Genomic DNA, 23227 nt, shown 5'->3' with positions numbered 1-23227 from the left:
CTAGTGGAAATAGCAAAGGATATCAGGTTAGAGAAAGAGGCCCAAGGAGATGGTGAGAAGCTGAGGTCTAATGAAGCAAGAAATCCCCTATGGCATAGAAGAGATGATAAATTTTCAGGTTAGTGGTTTCTATTTGAATTTGAAATTTTCTTCTTCCTTGGGCTCTAATTACCCTTTGCTACCCCTTTGGTAAGTGTTGGTAATATGCAATAACCTTGTGTAATGATTTAGGAAAATGAAGGGAGAAATCAAGCTGTCTGGGTCTGGCATGATAGCAGCTGCAGAAGTTTAGAGTGATGATGAGAAAATGGTGAAGACATGAGGCATCTGGGTGGTTCAGGTCATGATCTCCTGGTTTGTGAGTTTGAGCCCCACGTTGGGCTTGCTGCTGTCAGCACAGAGCAGGCTTCGAATCCTTGGTCTCCCTCTCTCTCTCTGCCCCCCGACCCTCTCTTTCCTATCAAAAATAAGTAAACTTAAAAAATAAAAAGAAAGAAAAGAAAATGGTGAAGCTGGATGAAGCGTCCTGTAAGTGGAGCATTGTAAGCCCTGTGCAAGTGACTGGAGACATAAAGGTGGCCCCAGAGACTCAGCTCAAGCTCAAATAATCTGTCTGAGAGTCAAATAAGAAAGGAAGAAAGGAAGGGAGGGAAGAAAGAGGGGAGAAAGGGGGATAAAAGGAAGAGAAAGAAAGTTATTTTGCCTAGGAAATTTTAATTATTTTGACAAAAGGGCTACAAAGAATGATACACACTCCCCAAACTCATGTCCATCCCCATGAACAAATATAGAAAGCACCTAAAAAACACCTGCAACTCACAGAGCAAATGATTCCCACAGTAGTTACTGCATCAAAACAGAGACCTAGATCTCAAGCTAGAAATACAATAATCACATTATCATATTTTCTCTAATAAAAACAGTGACCTCAATCTACTGGTTTTATTCAAAACAGAGTGGAAACAATTATTACATTAGGCCTATAATTGTTTATTTTTGTCTGCCAGTAACAAAGCATCATGTACATGAAGGAAACAAAACACATTTTAAACAGAGTTGACACTTTTAAACTCTGGCTGTGCACCAGCTTTCATTTAGTGACCAGGATCCCCAAAATCACATGCATACATGGAGTAACAAGAATATATTTTTGAACTGATGGTGGGGACCTTTTACACATGTTAGATAAAATAGAGTCATACAGCGCAAACAATTTCTATCTAGGAGATAAGAAGTACACAGTGTTATATTTATGAGGTCATGAAACTAGGGGATATAGACAAAAATCCAGCTTTAAATCATTGATAGTAAAAAAGAAAAGGAAAAAAAGAAATAAAAGGAAAAGAAAAAGAAAAAAAGAAGGAAAGGAAAAGAAAGGATGAAGAAAAGAGCTTATTATCTGTAAATGTTCATTTTTCAGGGCTCATAGCGAGGTAAAGCATAGGCCAAATTAATACATAAAACTACTATGCCATAACAAACAGACTTTTTCAACTCTATGTATATATTAAAATTGAATATCTTAGACTTCACCCACACCCCAGATGGATGGTGTTTAAGTCTGTTCAGGCTGTTATAACAAAAATATTACAGACTGGTGGCTTAAACAGCAGACGTTTATTTCTCACAGCTCTGGAGGCTGGAAAATCTAGGATCAAGGTGCCAGCAGGTTCCATGTTTGGTCACTTCTGGTTCACAGATAGCCCTCTGCTGCTGTGTCCTCACATGGAAGCAGCGGCAAGAGAGCTCTCTGGGGTCTCTTTTATAAGATACTAAATCCATTCGGGAGGGTTCCACTGTCATGACCTAATGACCTCCAAAAGGCCGTGGCTCCTAGTACAATCACAGTGAAAGTCAATATTTCAACATATGAATTTTGGAAGGACACAAACATCCAATTTGTAACAGATGATGACACATAAATAGACATGAAGTTGTCAGTCAGTTTCTAGTGAAGGAACACACAGCTGAGTCAAAGGCCGACCTACCGGGGATAGTGTGACTGCCCATCGCACGGAGGTAAAACTGATTATGTCTGTAATTTAGCAAGGAACCAGGCCTTTCCTAACTCAGTGAAAACACAAGCCATTCGGCGGATATTATTTTTCTTGGAATTTCATGTTATTTAAACATGAGGAATTATCTCCAGTCCTGCGTCCTTGCCCCTCCATTACTGTAGTGACCGAATGTCACTGCACACTCAATTTCTGAATCTTTAAGAGAGTGTTGAGTACTCATTTCATCAGGAAGACACATAGACACTTTCTTTTCTGGGCTTCAAATATCACATGCTAGCAGTTTTGGATTCATCAACCCTGTTTATAAAACCTATGTCTCACACCTCTCTGTACACATGGCAATTTGGAAATGAAGCATTAGTTCATAATAATTTAAATTTTGTTTTACAAATCCATAACCAAAAATGCTAATGCTACAGACCTTGTCTCTTCTTCTGTTATATTCAGGACCAGTAATGTATAGCCACTTGGAATAAAGATTTGGTAGTTTTTTGTATTAAGTTGAACGTAGACTATCCGATGACACAGACATTCTACTTCTAGATTTTTTACCCACAGAAATAAAATATACGTGCAGTTCCCCAACGACTTGTTCACAATAATTATAGTAGCTTTATCCCCTATTCCAAAAAGTGTCAACAACCCAATACTATGTGCTACATTCATACAAGAGAGTGCTACTGTAGAATAAAAATAAGCAATTCACAGAGAGACACATTAATAATTTTGCAGAAAAAAGCCATACCCAAATGAGTACATACCATATGACTCAATTTATATGAAGCCCTTCAGCAGGAAAAATTAATCTATGGTAAAAAACATACGAAGAGTATATGTCTCAGGGGATGGGTTGTATTTGGAGAGGTAAGAGAACTTTCTGAGTAATGACTTTTGTTGATTACCTACCTTTTTCCCAATAACATATTGTAGTTTTTATTTTTATTTGCTTACTTAACTTACTTTCTTACTTACTTGTTGTTATCTCTCTCATTCCTAATTCCAGAGCGCGATCTCGGTAATTACTGAAATGGTAACTCAAGCAGACCAAACATGACTAAAAGAGGGAATTATAATCCATGCTTGGGCAAGCACCTTCTCTCTTGACCTTCCACTGGACACAAATAAATAAACATTGCCATAGATACTTCCAGCAGCTGTTTTAAGAATATGATGGGAACCAATATAAAAATGAAGTCCACAAGTAGGATGATAGCACAGAGATGTAGAAAGAACTTGGATTTTTGGTCACAGCCCTAACCATTAACTCAGCCAGTTCTGGAGACTGCCCTAGTCTGTACTTCTTCACATTGGAACCTTTACATATTCTAAACTGTAGAGCAATTTGAGTGAGATATTCTGCCGACAGCCAAAGCATGCTAAATGGAATGGCTCCATTTTCCATTTGCGATTCTTGTTAAATTATTTCACTAAAAATATTCTAGAACCTGGGTTTGATATCTTATTTTGCCTCATGCAAGATTTCCTCAACTTCGAGGAAATTTACACACTCCAGAATTTTCAATTATGGCCTGACCCAGCCAATCTCTAGCAAAGAATGGGGGGAAATTTATCTCTATAATCCAAAATAGCTTCTAAATGCAGTTTTCCTGGACTATGTAAATGATATCTCCATACTTCCATTTGCTCCTGCCAAAATCTCTGGAAATATCTTTGACTTTCTTTTATATCCTCACAAACAACCCATCAGGACATCCTTCCAGGCCTGCCTTCATAATATTTCCATACTATTGTTATGTAGATGAATGTTCTTATCCTTAGGGGCGATACACTGAAGTATTTAGGAATGGCATTTGTGTTTTTCTATAAAATACTTTTAACTGAGTTGGGCTAAAAAAGAAAACAGTTGAATGTGTATAAACGTATACATACATACTTACATATATTCATAAATGGTTGGCTGGATTTATGACCTGGTTTGTCTGACCTTGAAGCCATTATGCTAAATACTTAATAGAGAGCTTTCCTGGTTTAGGTGAGATATAATGAGGTTAAGAATTAAAGTAATAGAACTATGACTGGAAAGGAGAGGATTGATTTGTCATTGGAAAATTTTGAAGAATAGTTAGATATGGAAATAAAAGACAAGTTAATGTTAAAGTTGGTCTTAATGTTTTAAATCAGAATAATTATAACATTGTTGGCAGAGATCACAAAAGTGGAAGGATTAAGAGCATGGGGGTGAGGTTGATAATGATTTAAAACATGTTTCTCAAAATATTCATTCCCGATGAAGTGAAATATAAATTACATCAGGGCATTTGGAGAGAAAAGGTGAGATTGAAGAAATGGATGAGAATAGTTTGAGATATATTAATAAGTTATATAAAGAAAGATATAAAATATAAAATCACTATTGCTCAGATAATGTACCTGTGCTTATGTGAAAAGGAAAACCACAAATTTCTTCTCTGAAAGATTATTTGTAAGATGTACGACCTTACAAATGGCATGAATAGAACAAATGATCAATATAGTATTTGTGGTTGATGATGATGCTTTTTGTGAAGAAATATCTATATCCAATATTTAGGACAAAGCTTTACATTTTTTCTCCCAAGAAGTCTAAATTATAGCCCTAATTTCTGGGCAATAGATCTGTAGTGATTAGGCTTAAATGTTTTAGATTTACAAAGTTAATGTATTGCTCAGCTACAGTGCTGGGTCATATTCCCTTGGCCATAGGGAGTGAGAATGTACACCAAATGCTGTTTCTACATACACTGGTGTCAATGTGCCCTTCTTAGTCAAATGTGACATACATTCTGGCTCTTGAACTTGCTTGCCCAGTCCATCTGCCATGATGGCAATGTGCCCATTCACAAGATGCTCTGCCAGGTTTATCTGGACAAAGGTGTAGCCAAGGAGAGGCTAGAAAGGGAGTTTGTTTCACATGCAAATGGCCATACAAAGGGGAAAAAAATGTGCCTGGTCTCTGAAGGCTCTACATCTGAATTATGAACACTAAAATCATTTCACACCTCTTGATCAGGATAAATTCTCACCTTCAAAAGGAAGATCCAGTTTGTTCTTCAAAGTGTTAATCCCAGTCTCTTTATTTAAACTGTAGGAACTAACTGCTAACCCTTCGGCACTTCATTTTGGACTTTAAGAGCAGTAAGTCCTTGTAAGAGGACTTACTATAATAACTGTATAATAACATACTATATATAATAACTTACTATAATAATAACTATAATAAAATAAAAGTTATGTAAAATTAGGATTGTTGTAGAAGAGTAACAGAAAACTCAATAATCACAGTCTTCTTGACAGTGGAAGGAGATAGTGTTTAAATTGGGTATTCTACAATCTTTAGCTTGCTCCTTGTGCTATTTATAATTGTATTGGTTCCTCACCTTATTTTTCTATCGTATGAGGTCATAGGGACTCCACCACCATAAATAGGTCACACAATTTCCAATGAAAGAATAACATTCACTTGAGTAATGTTTTACTGAAAAATCTAGTTGTCTGAGAGATAATCACCATTCCCTTTTCTATCAGGAAAAAAAGAGGTTCTTTATGGTATTTGGATATAATAATTATGTAGGTGGCCAGTTACCGGAAATAAGTCATTCTTGCTGGCTTTTCTATGTTTCTATGTTTTCAGTATTACATTCTATAAATTTAGTTGACTAAATAGCTACAGATTTCTGCCAAATTATAGGTTTTACTTATTTAACCACTCTTATTTAACTATTATTTTACTGGTGACTATAAAATTCACCAGAAGCTCTTAGTGCACCATTCAGAACCACAGAAAATGCACCTTCCACATTCTTACTAGCTAGCTTCTTTTCATCTTTCAGAGAACCTCTTCTGACTTAAATGGCTTCTTTTATTATATTATTATATCTTACTGATTTTCTTCAGAGCACTAATTATTATTCAAGCATATATTCATTTGTTTATTTACTTGTTAATTATATCTCTTGCAATAGATTTTAGCTTCCATATCTAGGGTTGATACCTATTTTAATTCACCAGTTTATATGCAGCATCTAACCCAGTGTCTTATGCTCAATAATTATTTCAAATGAATACACATATGAATAAATATGATCTTATATTAAGAAACGTTAATGAGGCTTCTGTCTTTCATTGTTCAAAATTGCTGTATTACTTCAGGATTCTTAGTTGCAGACAACAAAGTCCACTCTAGCTGACTTATGCAAAAGAGCCCTTATTATAGCCTCTTACTAACTCAAAGAACTTTGGAAAAGTCCGGGGAACTGAACTTGATGCTAAACAGTCAAAATGACCCAACTAGAAGATAAGCCTAACACTATCACCAGAGATGTCACTGATGCTACCATCTGCTGTTTGACAGTCATGAAAACCAAATGTTCATACATTCACATAGCAGAATCTTCTTAACAGGCCTTAATAAAAGGCCTCCAAGACAATTCTCATAAAAAGAAACAACTAGCCTTTGTCCCAGATGTTTATTCTTGCCTTCCTTCTCTCATATATGTGTATCTATTTGGTGGAAGACAGTCTCATTGGAATCCTGACACATTGAAATCTAATAAATATGGTATTTATTTATTTTTGTAGACTCTAGTTTAAAGGAAGGTATGCTATTAGAGAGACAACATAGGTTGAGGAAGCCAATCTACAATATTTTCCACAATCTCTGTGTTTTGGTACAGAAGAGAAGAGGGTGTAATGCAATCAGAGAAGGGGAAGAAAGCCAATGCAGCTGAGGCACACTAGGGTGACTGACTACGTACACCTTCTCACTAAATTCTCACCACCGTCCTGTAAATCAGGCAATCAACTATTTAAACCCACTTATTTGACTCTAGAACTGAATACCTAAAAATTTACCTATATTTCTTTTATTGTTACCACTGACTTGAACAACATGAACACTTAGCAATTATTTCCATGTTATATAAAAATGTAGAGACAAATAAATGTCTCGGGACATTAATAACTTAAAAAAAATTCCAATAGTAGAACTCTTTTCCAGGCCCTTAGTTGTCCTTTATTTTAGGATCTAAATTTTTAAATCCCCATTATTATCCATTTGTAACCCCTGAGTAGTCTCACATGATTACAGAAAATGAGCTGTCAATGTTAGTTCGTCTTGTGGGAAATGGTCCAAAAGTATCCTGTTGGTCTACTTAAACTCAGTCATGCATAATTTACTGGATAATCACTGGTGTCCTAATCAATATCTCTATCTACCTACTCACTAATCCAGTTCAAGAACTATGTGATTTAGCATGCAACAGACTCAAGACTAGCCATTGGCAAAATTGAAATCTGTCTGTGGTACCTTCACTTTTCTCTTTACCAACTATCTTCCCCAAACTCAGACTATTGTTCTTATATAACTTAAAGAAAAGAAAAAAAAAAGGACTTCAAAGGGATTTTTTTCAAGTCCTCTCTCTCAAAGTGAGGAAATCAAGGCTTAGAAAGAGTAAGTAACTGGCTTAAGGCCCTTAAATTAAACAATGACAAGGTCAAAGCTAAAACCTAATTTAGGGCCTTCTGATTCCACATTCCATAACACTGCTGATGGTCCTACTCTAAAATGTTCCTAGGATTGTCTGTGAATCCTGGCTGGCTTCATGATACAAGTTACTAGTTAAAAAAAAAAACAAAACACTCTGCCAGTGGGGTGATAGGATAAGTAAATTTCTATCCATTCCATTCAGTTCCAGCTAAAGAAATACACATTTGTCTTTAAGCAGCCAGGAATACTAAAAAAAATCACTGAGTTTCTAGTCTAGTTCTGGAACTAACCAGCTCTTATCTTGGGCAAGTAATTTCATCTCTCTGGGCCTTAAAAGCAAATTATTTATAAAACAAGATGTTGTAATTGATGGCCTCTAAATTCTCTCCCAGCTTAAGAAATTCACGAAACAGTAGCCTGCTGCTGTATTCACTACAAATGTGACCTCAGGCCAATGATGGCAAATTCACATGTTAGGTACAACAGCCATTTATCCCATACTATCCCAAGACAGTATTAGTTAATGCCTGTCGTATCCATGTAATCAAACACCTTCACTCTCAAAATTACTTTGGTTTTAAAGACAAATTTAATCACTTTATACATACATGTAGGAAAGATCAATGCTGGGTCAGACTGAAATACTTACATATCAGTCAGAGTACTGATAATAATAACAACAATTTCTTTTTTTAAAATTTTTAATGTTTATTCCATTTTTGAGAGAGAGAGAGAGAGAGAGAGCGCGTGAGCAGGGGAGGGGCAGATAGAGAGAGGGACACAGAATCCAAAGCAGGCTCCAGCCTTTGAGCTGTCAGCACAGAGCCCAATGCGGGGCTTAAACTCACAAACCAGGAGATCATGACCTGAGCCGAAGTGGGATGCTTAACCGACTGAGCTACCTAGGTGCTCCTAACAACAATTTCTACACTTACAAGAACAAGCATGATGTCTTGGAAACTTTTTCTACATTATTTCATGTTATTGCTAAGAGGATGATCTCTTGAGTCAGATTGCTGGATTGACTTACTAACTACCTAAGTTACTAAAAATCTGTTTCCTTACCTAAATAAATACAGACAGTGACAGAGAAGAGGTCTTGTTATAGGATCTAAATTAGAAATTCAGAGCAAGCGCTTCAAATAGTGCTGGTAAATAGAACTTATCAATATACATTAGGTATTATTATTCCCAAACAAATATATGAGGCAGATCACACCAGACCTATTTTTACAGACTCTCATCTAAGCTTTCTGAAAGGTTTAAAATCTTACCTAAGAGGTGACATATTTTCCTTCATTCAACTTTCTAATGAGCTCAGCTCTTTCTTCTCATGGGCTTATAGATTACACCCTCATTGCCTCAATCATTCTTTCTGTCATTTTCCAAATGGCTGCCTCCATTACAATTTAGAGTCTCAGTTTAAATGCCCCTTCTTCAGAGAAGTACTTTCTGATCCATCAATACCAACTGAGCTACAAAACCCAAGTCCTATTACTTTCTGTTACATTGCTCTATTCTTCTTTTTCACAGCATGGATCTCAATGTTCAGTTATTTTATTTGATAGGTTGCCAGTTGGTACACATTTTCTCCACTAGACTAGACACTCAAGAAAGTCGAGAGTCTAGTCAATCTTTTTCATTATGGTATACCAAATATTAAAACACAGTACCTGGAGCATAATAAGCATTTTAATAGTTTTTTTAATTTAATGCTTATTTGTTTTTAAGAGAGAGCGAGAGAGAGGAGCAGAGAGGAGAGAGAGAATCCCAAGCAGGCTCTGTGCTGTCAGTGCAGAGTCCAACACAGGGTTCGATCTCACAAACTGTGAGATCATGACCTGAGCTGAAATCAAGAGTGGGACGCTTAACTCACTGAGCCACCCATGTGCCCCAGCACTTTAATGAATTTTTAAAAGGAGTTTGGGTGTGCGTTTGTTCAGTGAATAGACAAATTGTAAGTGCCTAATTCAGGATTTACATCTACATCTACTCATCTCACGTTCTGTCCACACTATGCAACATGCTTTGGCAGCTCCTTCCTCATACCGCACCTCTATGTTAGTTGATTAACTCAGGAAATCTTGTGGGAACATTAGAAAACCACTAGAAATAAGCTTGCTACTAGATTCCTTAAAACACAATTCCTGGGGTGCCTGAGTGGCTCAGTTAGTCCTCTGACTCTTGTTTCGGCTCAGGTCATCAACTCACAGTTTGTGTGTTCGAGCCCCATGTCAAGCTCTGTACTGATAGTGTGGAATCTGCTTGGGATTCTCTGTCTCCCTCTCTCTCTGCCCCTCCCCTGCTCACTCTCTGTCTCTCTCTCTCTCTCTCTCTCTCAATAAATAATAAACATTTAAAAAAACCCACACAATTCCTAGTTAATCCTCTAGTCTGTCTACAGATAGGACAAGAAATAGTTGTATTAGTTTTAGCCTCGTGAAGATACCATTTTGTAGCTCAGTATCAGTTAAATAATTTCTAGCCCAGGAGAATTATTCATCCATTTATAAAGATGTGTCTTCTTGGGATTCAATTTTCCACTATATATATAGCTAATATGGTTAGGAAAAGAAAATGATTTAGAGGCAAAGAAAGAACTAAGAAATAAGAACAAAAGGAAATTCTGCAAAGGTGGGTATTTATCACAAGTATCTGGGAATAAATGAAAGAAATTAATTTTTACTAAATCTTACTTGAGATTTTACATCTGTGCAAATGATATTATGAATTATAATTTTCCTTTGTTTTATTCTGATTTGTTTAGGTTAGGTTAAGAGATAATGTCTGTATTAATATTGCATTGATATAATTCAAGAATCATTACTATATGAAAGATAAAATGAACTAAGGCAATTATATCTGAATAAACAATATTTAATGACCAAAAATAAATAACATGTGAGATGGTCATGATTTTACCTCTTTTTAGCAAAAGTTACTTTTGTTCCTTTATTTTTTTAGTAGGCAGTTGGCAACCTAGTTTCATGGTCTCCCAGGGACTGGGTTCTTTAAATAAAGATTAAATTAGATACCGCAGCTGATTCCAGTGTTTAAGAAAATTTATCTCTACATTTTCCCTAATTTTCTACATCATACTTAGTTTAGATCTTAGCATCTTTAATGCTGTACATTTTATATTTTAAACAGATAATTGAATAAAATTGCAACTAAGAATTAATTAACTCTTTGAAATGATCTCTCTCCTTCCTGTTCTTCCATGAATCATACACTGGAAGAAACATCCTTTGCAGGATGGGAAGATGAGCAGGAGAGACTGTTCAGTCAGTTTTCGCATTAACAGACAGGCCAGTTGAAATTACTTCCCAGACTTGATTTGGCCTGCAGCCAGATGGTTGATACTGTTAATAGAGAAAACATCTGTTTACCCTAATGTGTTAGTTTACTGTGCTTGGAGGCCATCAACATGAGCTGCTGTGCACAGGTCTTATGAAAGGAGTGAATAATTTTTTTTTCATTTGGAAGTCAATAACACATAGAGGAATCTTGTTTCATAGTCCCCATATTAGGCCGTGCTCAGACCCTGAAGATAAAGAATTACCGATAAACCCGGGACTCCACAGTTTGCTCATTAATTCCAAATAAGTATTTCCCCTCTTTCAGTCCTGAATGAAATCAGAAGATAATTCTTATGCAATTAAGATAAAGCAATTAATAAGAAAAACATAGACATTACACATGATTAATCAGCAAATTCAACAAAATCACCTATTATTTAGTTTTTCTGTAATTGCATTAGAACAGCAGCCTGGACTTTTTTTGCATCTAAAACAGAAATGCCTAATTTAAATATTTACAGAGGCCTCCTTAAACTCACTGATGGTACCAGTAAGTCATCACTGTGCATTGATGCCTCATTGCCAACTATATAAATGTGTGAGAAAAAAAGACAAGGAATTAGAGTATCTCTTCAAAAATTTGGAAATTCCATGTTCCAAGAAGTTCTTATGAAGGTCACAATGTGACCAAACTCCTGCAGTATCTTAGGTAATTATGCAAACCTTCATAAATAATTATTAGTTATTGAAGTACAAGGAAAACAAGTTTGAGCTTATATGGAGAAGGTCATCACTTAAATGTAGACTGTCTCATTGCTTTGTGGGATAGGCTAATGAAAAATGTACTTGCTCACCACAGCAAGAATCAGGGCATGAACTAAAGCCATAAAACTTTTATGGAACCTGTCCACAGATACCACATTGCTTTCTTTGCCTTTCCTCTTTGCAGTACACTTGATAGGAAAAAGCTAAGTGCGGTACCAACATTTCAAAAGGATTGCTCAAACTTCAGTTATTTTGCTTTGGAGCTGAAGCAAAGAGTCCTTTTGACGGTTTTACTGACTGCAGGTTTGGTGGGAGGTAAAGCCACGCTTCATGTAGTGTTGCAAGCATGAAGTATAAATCAGGTTTCATAAATATGCCCATTTGGTGTACTCAATTGACTGTAAAATAATTATGCTCTGCTGTGTAATTGTTGTGCTGTGGAAGAAAGCAGGACTTCTAAACATTTAACGGAAAATGATTATGCGACCTGAATTAAGGCTGTATTTTCTCCCACCATCTTCTGGATAGCAACAAAAGCATTTTGTAACAACTTCATCCAAAATCTACAGGATGCAAGGCTACCTAGGTATTAGTTGTTGTTTTTCTTTGTGTCTTTTAATAATTGTTTCTGGGTATCTATTTGTCCTCTTGTCCTACAATTTTAGATCCAGGACATAACTGTAGCACATTTTAGTGAAAGTATCAGAAATTTCTTTTACTTTAGCAGCATTTTACTGACCAACCAAAGGGTGAGATGCAAGGTAAGGGGAGAAAATATTTAGAGAAGCTAAAATATTTTGTTTAGTCCTATTGTTCTGCTTAAAAAAAAAAAAAAAAAAACACCTTACACTGGAAACCTGGCAGTTTATGTTTCAAAGTTTATGTTTCACCTGGGAAACTCTGGACATATTAACAGTACAAACATTTCACATACACTTTGAAATGTAGGTCCAATGATATGGGTAGCATCCATTTACCATTCATGGCATAGACTAACAGAACTATTTAGGCTATGTGCCCTTTGTTATGTCTATCGAACTAAGGAAAAAAAATTATATTAGAAAGTAAGCGAGGGTTTTCAATTGTAAAATATTCAGCTCTGTGCTCTTCTCTGTTTATAAGATCAATAAGTACCCGTTGTATAAAACATACGGCAAGTTACCCACAGTCTTATTGTTAATACTTCTATTTGCCAAATGTACACTTAAATATGAAAATATTTTTCCCGTGTCAAATCGTCAAGTTCTGAACATGTGCCAGTCAGTATGTGGTCATGTTTCTCAGTACACTGAGCAATGGTCTGGAAGTGAACCAGGGGGTAGCATGTCCTAGTTTATAAATGCTATAGTCTGGGTGTATTAAAGTCCCTTTAGAAACATTATTTCATTCTTTGGCCTTTCATACCTAAATATGCTATATGTTTTTATATTTTTCACATGAATCTAGAATCATGAATCATTTTTCACATGAATCTAGAAGTAAACTAGGAAAATAGCAACGTGTGACCTCTTCTGTCCATCACTGTTAGTTTCCTTTTTTAAAAAAAAATAGGATTCTCCCCAGCTTAAGTTTATCAATTCTATTTTGTGATCTCTATTACAACATGTTACCAGTTGCAACCAATCTAATATACAAATCTCAGGGCTTTCACATTTATTTGTTCCATATACGGAAAACCTATTTCATAATCTTTTTCTTATTGACCTTAAATTTTGCAGTAGCTGAGGAACTTTGGCATGTCTAGGGTGAAGCCAGTATTTTCATGTCTAGGTTTCTTCAAAGACCATCACAATCTATGGGATGGTACTTTGAAGTTTATCATTTTTCTAGTCGGCCTTTGAGTCTTCAGGGGCCAAGCGGTTAATATTTCTTTAATCCGGAGCCAAAATGACTTCCTGCTCCAGTGCTGGCCTCAATTATGGTGCTAAAAAATTATCTTCTCTTAATTAAAGGAATCACAGTGCTGTCTTAGAGCACAGAACATTACTTTTCAAGGGGGGATGACCATCTTCAGGTAGACATAAAATACTTTGTTTTTATATCATTTCTGGCCAGATTTTTGAAATAAGGATAATTTCTGGGCATTTAATATGTAAATAACATAGTAAATATCTAGAAATAATCTAATTAAAAAGACAGAGGCTAAAGATTCAAAAGAGGATGGAGTCAACATATCAGTTCTAAAAGTAATAATTTACTTAAATTGTGCGTTTTTCTGGAAAAAGAAGATAACACTAGACTATATTTCAGGAAAGTTGATTAGAATTACTTGGTGATAATGCAACATTGCTCCCTCATGTAGACATCATTCAAAAATTTATAGAATGCTTACAATATGCAAAGTATTATCTGGTTGAATGACCAATTTTCCTCATATATTATTCCCTTAGGTGAAATACTTGTCTTTGGAGGCAACTTCATTCTTATAATCTCAATTCTTCAGAAAAGTTCTATTAAGTGTATTCAGTATTTCTGTTAGAGCAGTACTCTCCAATGAAATTTCTGTGATAATGGAAATGCTCTATAATCTATGCTGTTCCATATAGTAACTACTGTCACATGTAGCTATTATGCATTTGAAATGTGGTTAGTACAACTAAAGAACAGAATGCTTACTTTTGTTAATTACAATTTAAATTTAAATAGTCACATGTAGCTAGTACTGTACTGAATAGTGCAGACATCCATACAAATTCTCAACATATCATGCAGGCATGATCATTAAGAAAAGTCGATAAAAATATTTTTGTGTGTGCCTACAAGAGATCCATTTTAGACCTAAAGACACCTGCAGATTGAAAGTGAGAGGATGGAGAAACATGCATCATGCAAATGAACAGCAAAAGAAAACCAGAGTAGCAATACTTGACATTGGACAAAATAGACTTTAAAACAAAGACTGTAACAAGAGACAAAAGAAGGGTACTATATAATAATAAAGGGGACAATCCAACAAGAAAATACAGCAAGTGTAAATATTTATGCACCCAACATAGAAGCACCCAAATACATAAACCAGTTAATAACACACATAAAGGTACTAACAGATAATAAATAATAATAGGGGACTTTAACACTCTACTTACATCAATGGACAGATGAACTAAACAGAACATTAACAAGGAAGCAATGGCTTTGAATGACACACTGGAACAGATGGGTTTAACAGATACATTCAGAACATTCCATCCTGAAACAGCAAAATACACATTCTTTTCAAGTGGATATGGAACATTCTCCAGAATAGATCACATACTAGTCCACAAAACAAACTTTGACGAATTCAAGTAAATCAAAATCATACCATGCATATTTTCTGACCACAACATTATGAAACTAGAAGTCAACCACAAGGACAATTCTGAAAAAAACTACAAATACATGGAGCTTAAATAACATGCTACTAAACGATGAATGGGTCAACCAGGAATAAAGGAAGAAATGAAAAAGTACATGGAAACAAATGAAAATGAAAACAAAATAGTCTAAAACCTCTCAGATGCAACAAAAGTGGTTCTAAGAAGGAAGTTTATGGGAATACAGACCTACTCAAGAATCAAGAACAATCTCAAATAAACAATCTAAACTTATACCTAAAGGACCTAGAGAAAGAACAACAAACAAAACCTAACACCAGTAGAAGGAAGGAAATAATAAAGATTAGAGTAGAAATAAATGATATAGAAACTAAAAAATAATAGAACAGGTCAATGTAACCAGGAGCTGTTTCTTTGAAAAAATCAACAAAATTGATATATCTTTACCCAGACTTATCAAGATGAAAAGAAAAATGACTCAAACAAAATAAAAGAGAGGAGAAATGACAACCAACATCATAGAAGTACAATTATAAGACAATAATATGAACTATGTCAACAGATTGGACAACCTACAAGAAACAGATAAATTATTAGAAACATATAAACTACCAAAACAGAAACAGGAAGAAATAGATAATTTGAACAGACTGATTACCAGCCAAGGAGACTGAATCAGTAATCAAAAAACTCACAACAAACAAAAGTCCTGGCCCAGATGGCTTCACAGGCAAATTCTACCAAACACTTAAAGAAGAGTTAATAACTTTTCTTCTCAAACTATTGCAAAAAATAGAAAAGAAAGGAAAACTTCCAAATCCATTCTATGAGGCCAATGTTACCCCAATACCAAAACCAGATAGAGACACCACTAAAAAAGAAACTACAGGCCAATATCCCTGATGAACAGAGATTTGAAAATTCTCAATAAAATACTAGCAAATCAAATTTTACAATACATTAAAAAAATTATCATCACGATCAAGTGGGATTTATTCCTGGGTTTCAAGGGTGGTTCCACATCCACAAATCAATCAATGCAATACATCACATCAGTAAGAGGAAGGATAAGGACCATATAATCATTTCAATAGATGCAGAAAAAGCATTTTATGAAGTACAATATCCATTCATAATAAAAACCCTCAACAAAACAGGGTTAGAAGGAACTTACTTCAACATAATAAAGCCCATCTATGAAAAACCAACGGTTAACATCATCCTTAATGAAGAAAATCTGAGAGCTTTCCCCTAAGTTCAGGAACAAGACCAGGATGACCAGGATGACCAACATAGTACTAGAAGTACCAGCCACAGCCATCAGACAACAAAAAGAAATAAAAGGAATCCAAATCAGTAAGGAAAAAGTAAAACTTTCACAATTTGCAGATGACATAATACTGCATATAAACAACAAAGACTCCACCAAAAAACTGCTGGAACTGATAAACAAACTCAGTAAAGTTGCAGAATACAAAATCAATGCACAGAAATCTGTTGCATTTCTATACACTAATAATGAAGCAGCAGAAAGAGAAATTAAGGAAACAACCCACATTTACAATTGTACTCAAAATAACAAAATTAACAAAATATCTAGGAATAAACCTAACCAAAGATGTGAAAGATCTGTACTTTGAAAACTATAAAACACTGATGAAAGAAATTCAAGACAACACAAAGAAATGCAAAGACATTCCATGCTCACGGATTGAAAGAACAAATATTGTTAAAATGTCTATACTACCCAAAGCAATGTACATATTTAATGTAATCCCTATCAAAATACCAACAGCATTTTTCACGGAGCTAGAACAAAAAACCCTAAAATACGCATGGAACTGCAAAAGACTCTGAATAGACAAAGTGATCTTAAAAAACAAAAAAAAGAAAAGAAAAACTGGAGGCATCACAGTTCTGGACTTTGAGTTATATTACAAACCTGTAGTAATCAAAATAGAGTACTGGCATAAAAATAGGCATATGGATCAATATAATAGAATAGAACATCCAGAAAGAAACCTCCAATTATTTGGTCAATAATCTTTGACAAAGTAGGAAAGAATATCCAATGGGAAAAATGCAGTATCTTAAACAAATGGTATTGAGAACAATGGACGGCTACATGCAAAAGAATGAAATTAGACCACTTTCTTACACCATACGCAAAATAAACCCAAATGGATTAAAGACCTAAATGTGAGAAAGGAACCCATAAAAATCCTAGAAGAGAACACAGAGTAACTTCTTTGACATCACCCATAGCAACCTCTTTCTAAATATGTCTCCCAAGTAGGGAAACAAAAACGAAAAGCAAATTCTGGAACTACATCAAAGCAAAACGCTTCTGCAGAGCAAAGGAAACAATCAACAAAGGTAAAAGGCAACCTACGGAACGGGAGAAGATATGCTCAAGTGACATATCTAGTAAAGGGTTAGTATCAAAAATATATAAAGAACTTATAAAACTCAACATCCCTCCAAAAAACTAATCCAAGTAAAAAATAGACAAACAACATGAACAGATATTTCTCAAAGAAGATACCCAGAATATTAACTCACCAGCAACCCTCCAGTCATTTCTAGTGATGAGGGTAATGGATGTTAAGTCCTCCCTGCTCTTTCAGTGCACCCTACTCTATGTACACATTCTTTGATGTTCCAGGGAAATCATAATTATAGACGTGTGATATCATGGACATTGAGACCTCAAGATGTCAAATCTGAAGCAATCACTATTCTTACTCTACCTGTTTTAAACTTTTCTAATGTTCTCTCTTGGCCATCTGTTTTCTGTCGCCGTGAAGGGACTCCCACCAATCCATGTCGCAGAATTGGGTCACTTGATGAGCAAACTTTTCTGCTGACAAACATTATGACTTTGTCCTTGGGAGACAAGTTTTCTAAAAACGCTTGGATAGGAGCTCATTTCTCTTCTTCTGTGGTGACAATTATGTTTTGTTTCATGGTACTTACAGCAACAAGATCCAAAGTACCAACATATACAATCATTGGCTCTTTCAAATAAAATTGTGCAAGTCCACGGACAGCATATGTCCACGTTGCACTTGTCATAATAGTCTGCCTGTCTGGGTGCACATCTAATAAAATCGTTATTATCTGGGGTCAAATCCCATGTCTAGCTTCTTGTCGACTTCATCTAATACCAAGTAGGTTATGCTTCTGAGATTGAAACAGTTACTCATTTGTAAATCATTCAGTCTTCCAGGAGTTACGATAATATCTACTCCTTTTTTCAGTTATTGTATTTTTCCATTTCTATCTCCACCACCATATATACAAACACTTTTAAGGCCTTTATATGAATACATAGAACATTCTGCTTCTACGTGAAGACCTAATTACCTAGTGGGTGTAAGAACTAACATTCTGGGTCCGTTCTTTTTTTTCTCTAATTATGGGCTGTAAATCAAGATGGATAATCCAGGCACTAAGTAGGACAACGTCTTCCCTGTTCCAGTTTGGGCTACTCCTATAAGATCTTTTCCTTGTAGAACTATTGGCCATGCCTGCATTGAAAAACATCCTCAAATTTACAAGTAGGACTGGGTATATGACACTTCTGACCATCTTTCAAGTCATCACACATTATATCAAAATTTTCTTTCCTCCAAGTGTCTACTTGCACTTGGACGCTGAACTTGTTGTTTCTGATTCCATGTAAAGTTTTTCTTAACTGGAGGTAAATCTTCCCATTCCCTCCCTCCATTTCAAAGCATTTTCTCCAATTTGATCCCAATCAGTGAATAGCTGATTCTCTGTAACATTACTATGTGTCCTTACATGTCTTCCCACAGAAGGTTGGAATGCAACAATATCAATTCTGGGCTTTGCATTGTAATTTTAGTGTTTTGTTTTGTTTTGTTTTGTTTTTTAAAGAAAATTATCTGTCACTGTTTTGGCTTCTTCTTCATTGCCTTGCTGCCAAAAATTTTGACCTGTGCATGGAGACAATCTTTGATTATCTGTATTTTCCTGTTTGTTGTACTTTGGAGGTCTTTTTTTTTTTTTAAGAGGCTTTTTTTCTTCTTATTTTTAATGTTCATTTACTTTTGAGAGAAAGAGAGAGAGCGGCGCGTGGGTGGCTCAGTCAGTTGAGCATCCGATTTCGGCTCAGGTCATGATCTCAGGGTTTGTGGGTTCAAGTCCCATGTCAAGCTCTGTGCTGACAGCTCAGAGCCTGGAGCCTGCTTAGGATTCTTTCTCTCCCTCTCCCTCTCTGCCCCTCCGCTACTTGCTCTCTCTCTCTCTCTCTCTCTCTCTCTCTCAAAAATAAATAAACTTTAAAAAAAGAGAGAGGGAGAGACAGAGCGCAAGCAGGATGGGGGCAGAGAGCGGGGGAGGCACAGAATCTGAAGCGGGCTCCAGGCTCTGAGCTGTCAGCACAGAGCCCAGTGCGGGGCAGGAACTCACGAACTCATGAACTGTGAGATCACGACCTCAGCTGAAGGAAGAGCTTCACCGGAGCCACCAAGGCACCCCTGGAGGTCTCTGATTTTCGACGCGCCACGACCAATGACAGCGCTGACCCACACGTGCTTCAATCCAAGGCGGAGCGGCGGTTCGCAGGGGTTCCTCTAGCCGCCACCTCTGTCGCCCCTAGGGGCACCCCAGACCTCATCAGTTTGGATCCTCCGCAGGCCTCCTTTCCGGAGCCCGGGACACCGCCAAGCTTGGACGAGAAGCAACGACCCAGGAGGAGGCGGTGGCGCCTACTTTTTGCCTTGACCTGAACCTGATACCCGAGCAAGATCCGGCTCCTCCGATGTCGCTCCCCTCGACTCTGCAACACTCCACCGAGTCGTGGCAGGTACATCCCAGCAGGAGCTGCTGACGGAGCCCGCTCGATGCTTTGTCAGATAACATTTTGATTCAGAAACCCTGACAACTCATTCATTATGCTTGGGTGAATTTTCATAACATAAAGAGAGATTTACTTGTGGCAAAATTGAAACTATATATGCTTAAGAGAAACTGTGCCTGAGAGAGACTGACACATGGCTTATCAATGCAAAAAGTCAGTTTTTAATTGTTCTCCTCCACCTTTATTGAACATCAGATACAACCTCAGGGTCTTTGCACTGACTGTTTGCTACACTTTTATCTCCTTATCTCCTTCAAGTCTGCACCAATATTACCTTCTGAGTGAGGTCAACTCTAACCACCTTTTCAAGAGCTAATCTCACTCGTCCCTCAAAATTTCCAAATTCCCATATCCTGCTCCATTTTTCTCCACAATATTTATTCCTTTCGAACATACTATAAAATTGATTCAATTTATTCATCTGCTATCTTATTTTTGTGTCCTCTAAATAACCTCTAAATGAGATTCGTAAAAGCAAATAATCTGGGTCATTTTTTTTCTCACTGATGTATCACCAGCTCCAGGACATAACCAGGCAATTTGTAGCCCTTAATAAATATTAGCTACTGTCCAAAAGACTTACTGAATTGTCTAATTCACTGATTGGGGGTATTGAACTTTTCTATAGAGGAACATAAAGTATATATCTTTACAGGATATACAGACTTTACAGGATGCATAGGCTTTCTGTTGCAAATTCTCCAAAAAACGTTAAAGCTTTCTTAGCTGGCAGACCATATAAAAACAGACTGTGGGTCAGATTTAGACCATGGGCCATAATTTGCCAAACTTCGGCCCAATTCGATGTAGAGACGCAACAGAAAAGGACCCACAAGATGATTAGCCCTAAAATTGTTTGTATTTGATATTGTGAACATTTTTGTGATTATATGTGTTGTGCCAACTTCCTTTAACTAAAAACGAAATACTATTGTGGCAAATTCAGTCAGAATGGCTGGAAAGCAATCTAACTTGGCAACCTGTATCCTTTTCATTCCCCAGTCCACCAGAAAATTGTTATTCTGTCTCTTATAAAACATTACTATTAAAGTAGTGTTTAGTCCTTAGCTTTTTTTTTTTTTTATAAATTTTTTTTAACGTTTTATTTATTTTTGAGACAGAGAGAGACAGAGCATGAACAGGGGAGGGGCAGAGAGAGAGGGAGACACAGAATCGGAAGCAGGCTCCAGGCTCTGAGCCATCAGCCCAGAGCCCGACGCGGGGCTGGAACTCATGGACCGCGAGATCGTGACCTGAGCTGAAGTCGGACGCTTAACCGACTGAGCCACCCAGGCGCCCCTAGTCCTTAGCTTTTTAATAGATCATGAACCCCACTTAAGAAACCAATAAAGGTTATGAACTTTTTTCTCACCACACGTATGCATATACCCATAATTTTGCATACTGATTTTAAGGGTTTATGAACTAAGCCCTTTTCTTAAGAATCTCTTCTCTTTTTAGATTTGTTGTCTCTGTGGCTCATAGTTGCTTTGTGTATTTAAAAGAATGTAAACATTTGCTTTAAATGGCCTTTCTTTCCAATTTATTATTAAATAGCATAGTAGAAAATGTCAAAGAACTGTAATCAAACATGGTACTTACTAACTCATCAAATACTTAAAAGCATATGTGACCTGAAATGATCTATCAGGCAAATAATTCCTTCAGTAATCAGGGTTTCATTTTAATGGGGAACCAATTTTTTTGTCGTTGCCTTTATTTGTTTTTACTAATTAAGTCCATAGCATCTTTAGACTCCTCTAGGTTGGTAAGATCCTCATTCTTTCATTTTGAGAGTTGAAAGTCTTAGTATAAACCAAAGCAAGAGCATAACAAGTGTCAATATTCTTTTGTTATTTTACCAGTGTCACCAAGAAGTCTAGGAACTGGACTTCTCTCTTCTCTAGTTTCCTAACTTGAACCATTACTACTTCCATAACAGCATATTCTATAAAAGAGGTGTGCAAAGATAGCCATGTGACCAATCTCTGAGTTTTCAGTGTTGAGTTCAGGTCTATATCCATAGATATCATCAGAGCCACAACGCTCCACTGTGGGTAAGGTACTGGCAGGCCGAGAGGGGCATGTAAACTGAGTGGTTACTGATGATATTTAAGCATTGCTTTCCCCAAATAAATTACTTCCAAAAAAGTATTTAAATAAAGTTGTTTGTAGTTATAACTCTAATAGTAATTCACTGCCATTTAGTGGGAATTCATGAGTGACCAGGAAAGAGTGAACTTGCAAGGGGGACTGAAAGTCCTCCAGTGTGACTCCATGCAAACATGTTGGTCATGAGAGTATCAGCCGTCAAGTGTATCTCTGCAAAAAACAATAAATGATGAGGGCCACTAATCTAGAGAAATTATCCTTCGTTATAGTATATATATATACTCAGCGTCCTTATTAAGGAAAAATGCCACACATATTCACTAATGTTAATGGACATCCTGTTTAATAATTCCCAGAGATATAAGAAGTAATTTGACTGCTTAGGCTCAAAAATATATGAGCTAAAAATTATTCAGTTACCTGATTAATCACAGTCTATTTACTGAGGCTTTGAGGGAGGAAATGAAGATAAAGTTGTGGCAAAGCACAGCCAAGATTAACAATGTCAAGGTCAAATTCACATGTGTTGCTTGGAAATGACAGAAGTTACAATAAGAAGAAAAACTATAAGAGAACTAGGATAATGATAATCTATAAACAGATTTAAATAGGAATGGATTGCTGTCAGAAAGAAAGAGAAAGAGAGAAAGAAAGAGAGGAAGACAACTGATTTATGTATTTGATGATTCATAAATCCCATTGCCCTTTGGGAAAACATTTCTTAGTCTTCTTTTGTCACATTTTTAGATAAAGAAAAAAAGAAAATATATCCCATTAGCCAAATACTAGATAACATTAACAGATCAGAGTTTGAGATCCATAGCAGTCACAGAAGGGCCCAATAAATTATGGGTAGGATGACTCTAAACAAGCTATCTCTTCTCTCTTCCAAATATAATAAATTTTTTAAGATCAGAGTGTTTATCACATGAAGTTAATAAAGTAGAAAATGACACTATTTACCTTCATCAAATAATATGTCAAGAATTTACAGCTCAGCTCCTTGGAAATCTGTCTTTTTTAGCCTGGTGTTTTGTGTAACATTTTAATAGCCGGAAGCAAATGGGAACATAAAGCCTGTGAGGCCAAGAAAAGTTTTTAAAACAATATTTACATTATTTACTGATTTCTGGTGAAATATTATTTTTATATTTAATGTTATAAAAATTACACGTACTATTGAGCCATTGGAAGTGGAAGAGTTGCATGATAAATAACTAGCTAAACCACCAAAAGAAGAGAGAATTGGCAAGATAACGTCAGGAATAAGAGTTGTCATTACTCCAGATCTGTCGACAGATTACTGCATGTCCCCAAGAATACCAGGCTAAAGGTCATAGCTCAAA

General features: G+C 36.2%; 1 pseudogene; it reads right to left on the bottom strand.

Moving 5' to 3' along the window:
• Positions 1-4688: 4688 nt before the first annotated feature.
• Positions 4689-19771, bottom strand: LOC102956810 (annotated as a pseudogene).
• Between the last annotated feature and the right edge of the window lie 3456 nt (positions 19772-23227).

The sequence above is a fragment of the Panthera tigris genome, chromosome B1 (genome assembly GCF_018350195.1).
Source record: "Panthera tigris isolate Pti1 chromosome B1, P.tigris_Pti1_mat1.1, whole genome shotgun sequence".
Taxonomy (NCBI): Eukaryota; Metazoa; Chordata; class Mammalia; order Carnivora; family Felidae; genus Panthera; species Panthera tigris.
This window is presented reverse-complemented; position numbering and strand designations above follow the sequence as displayed.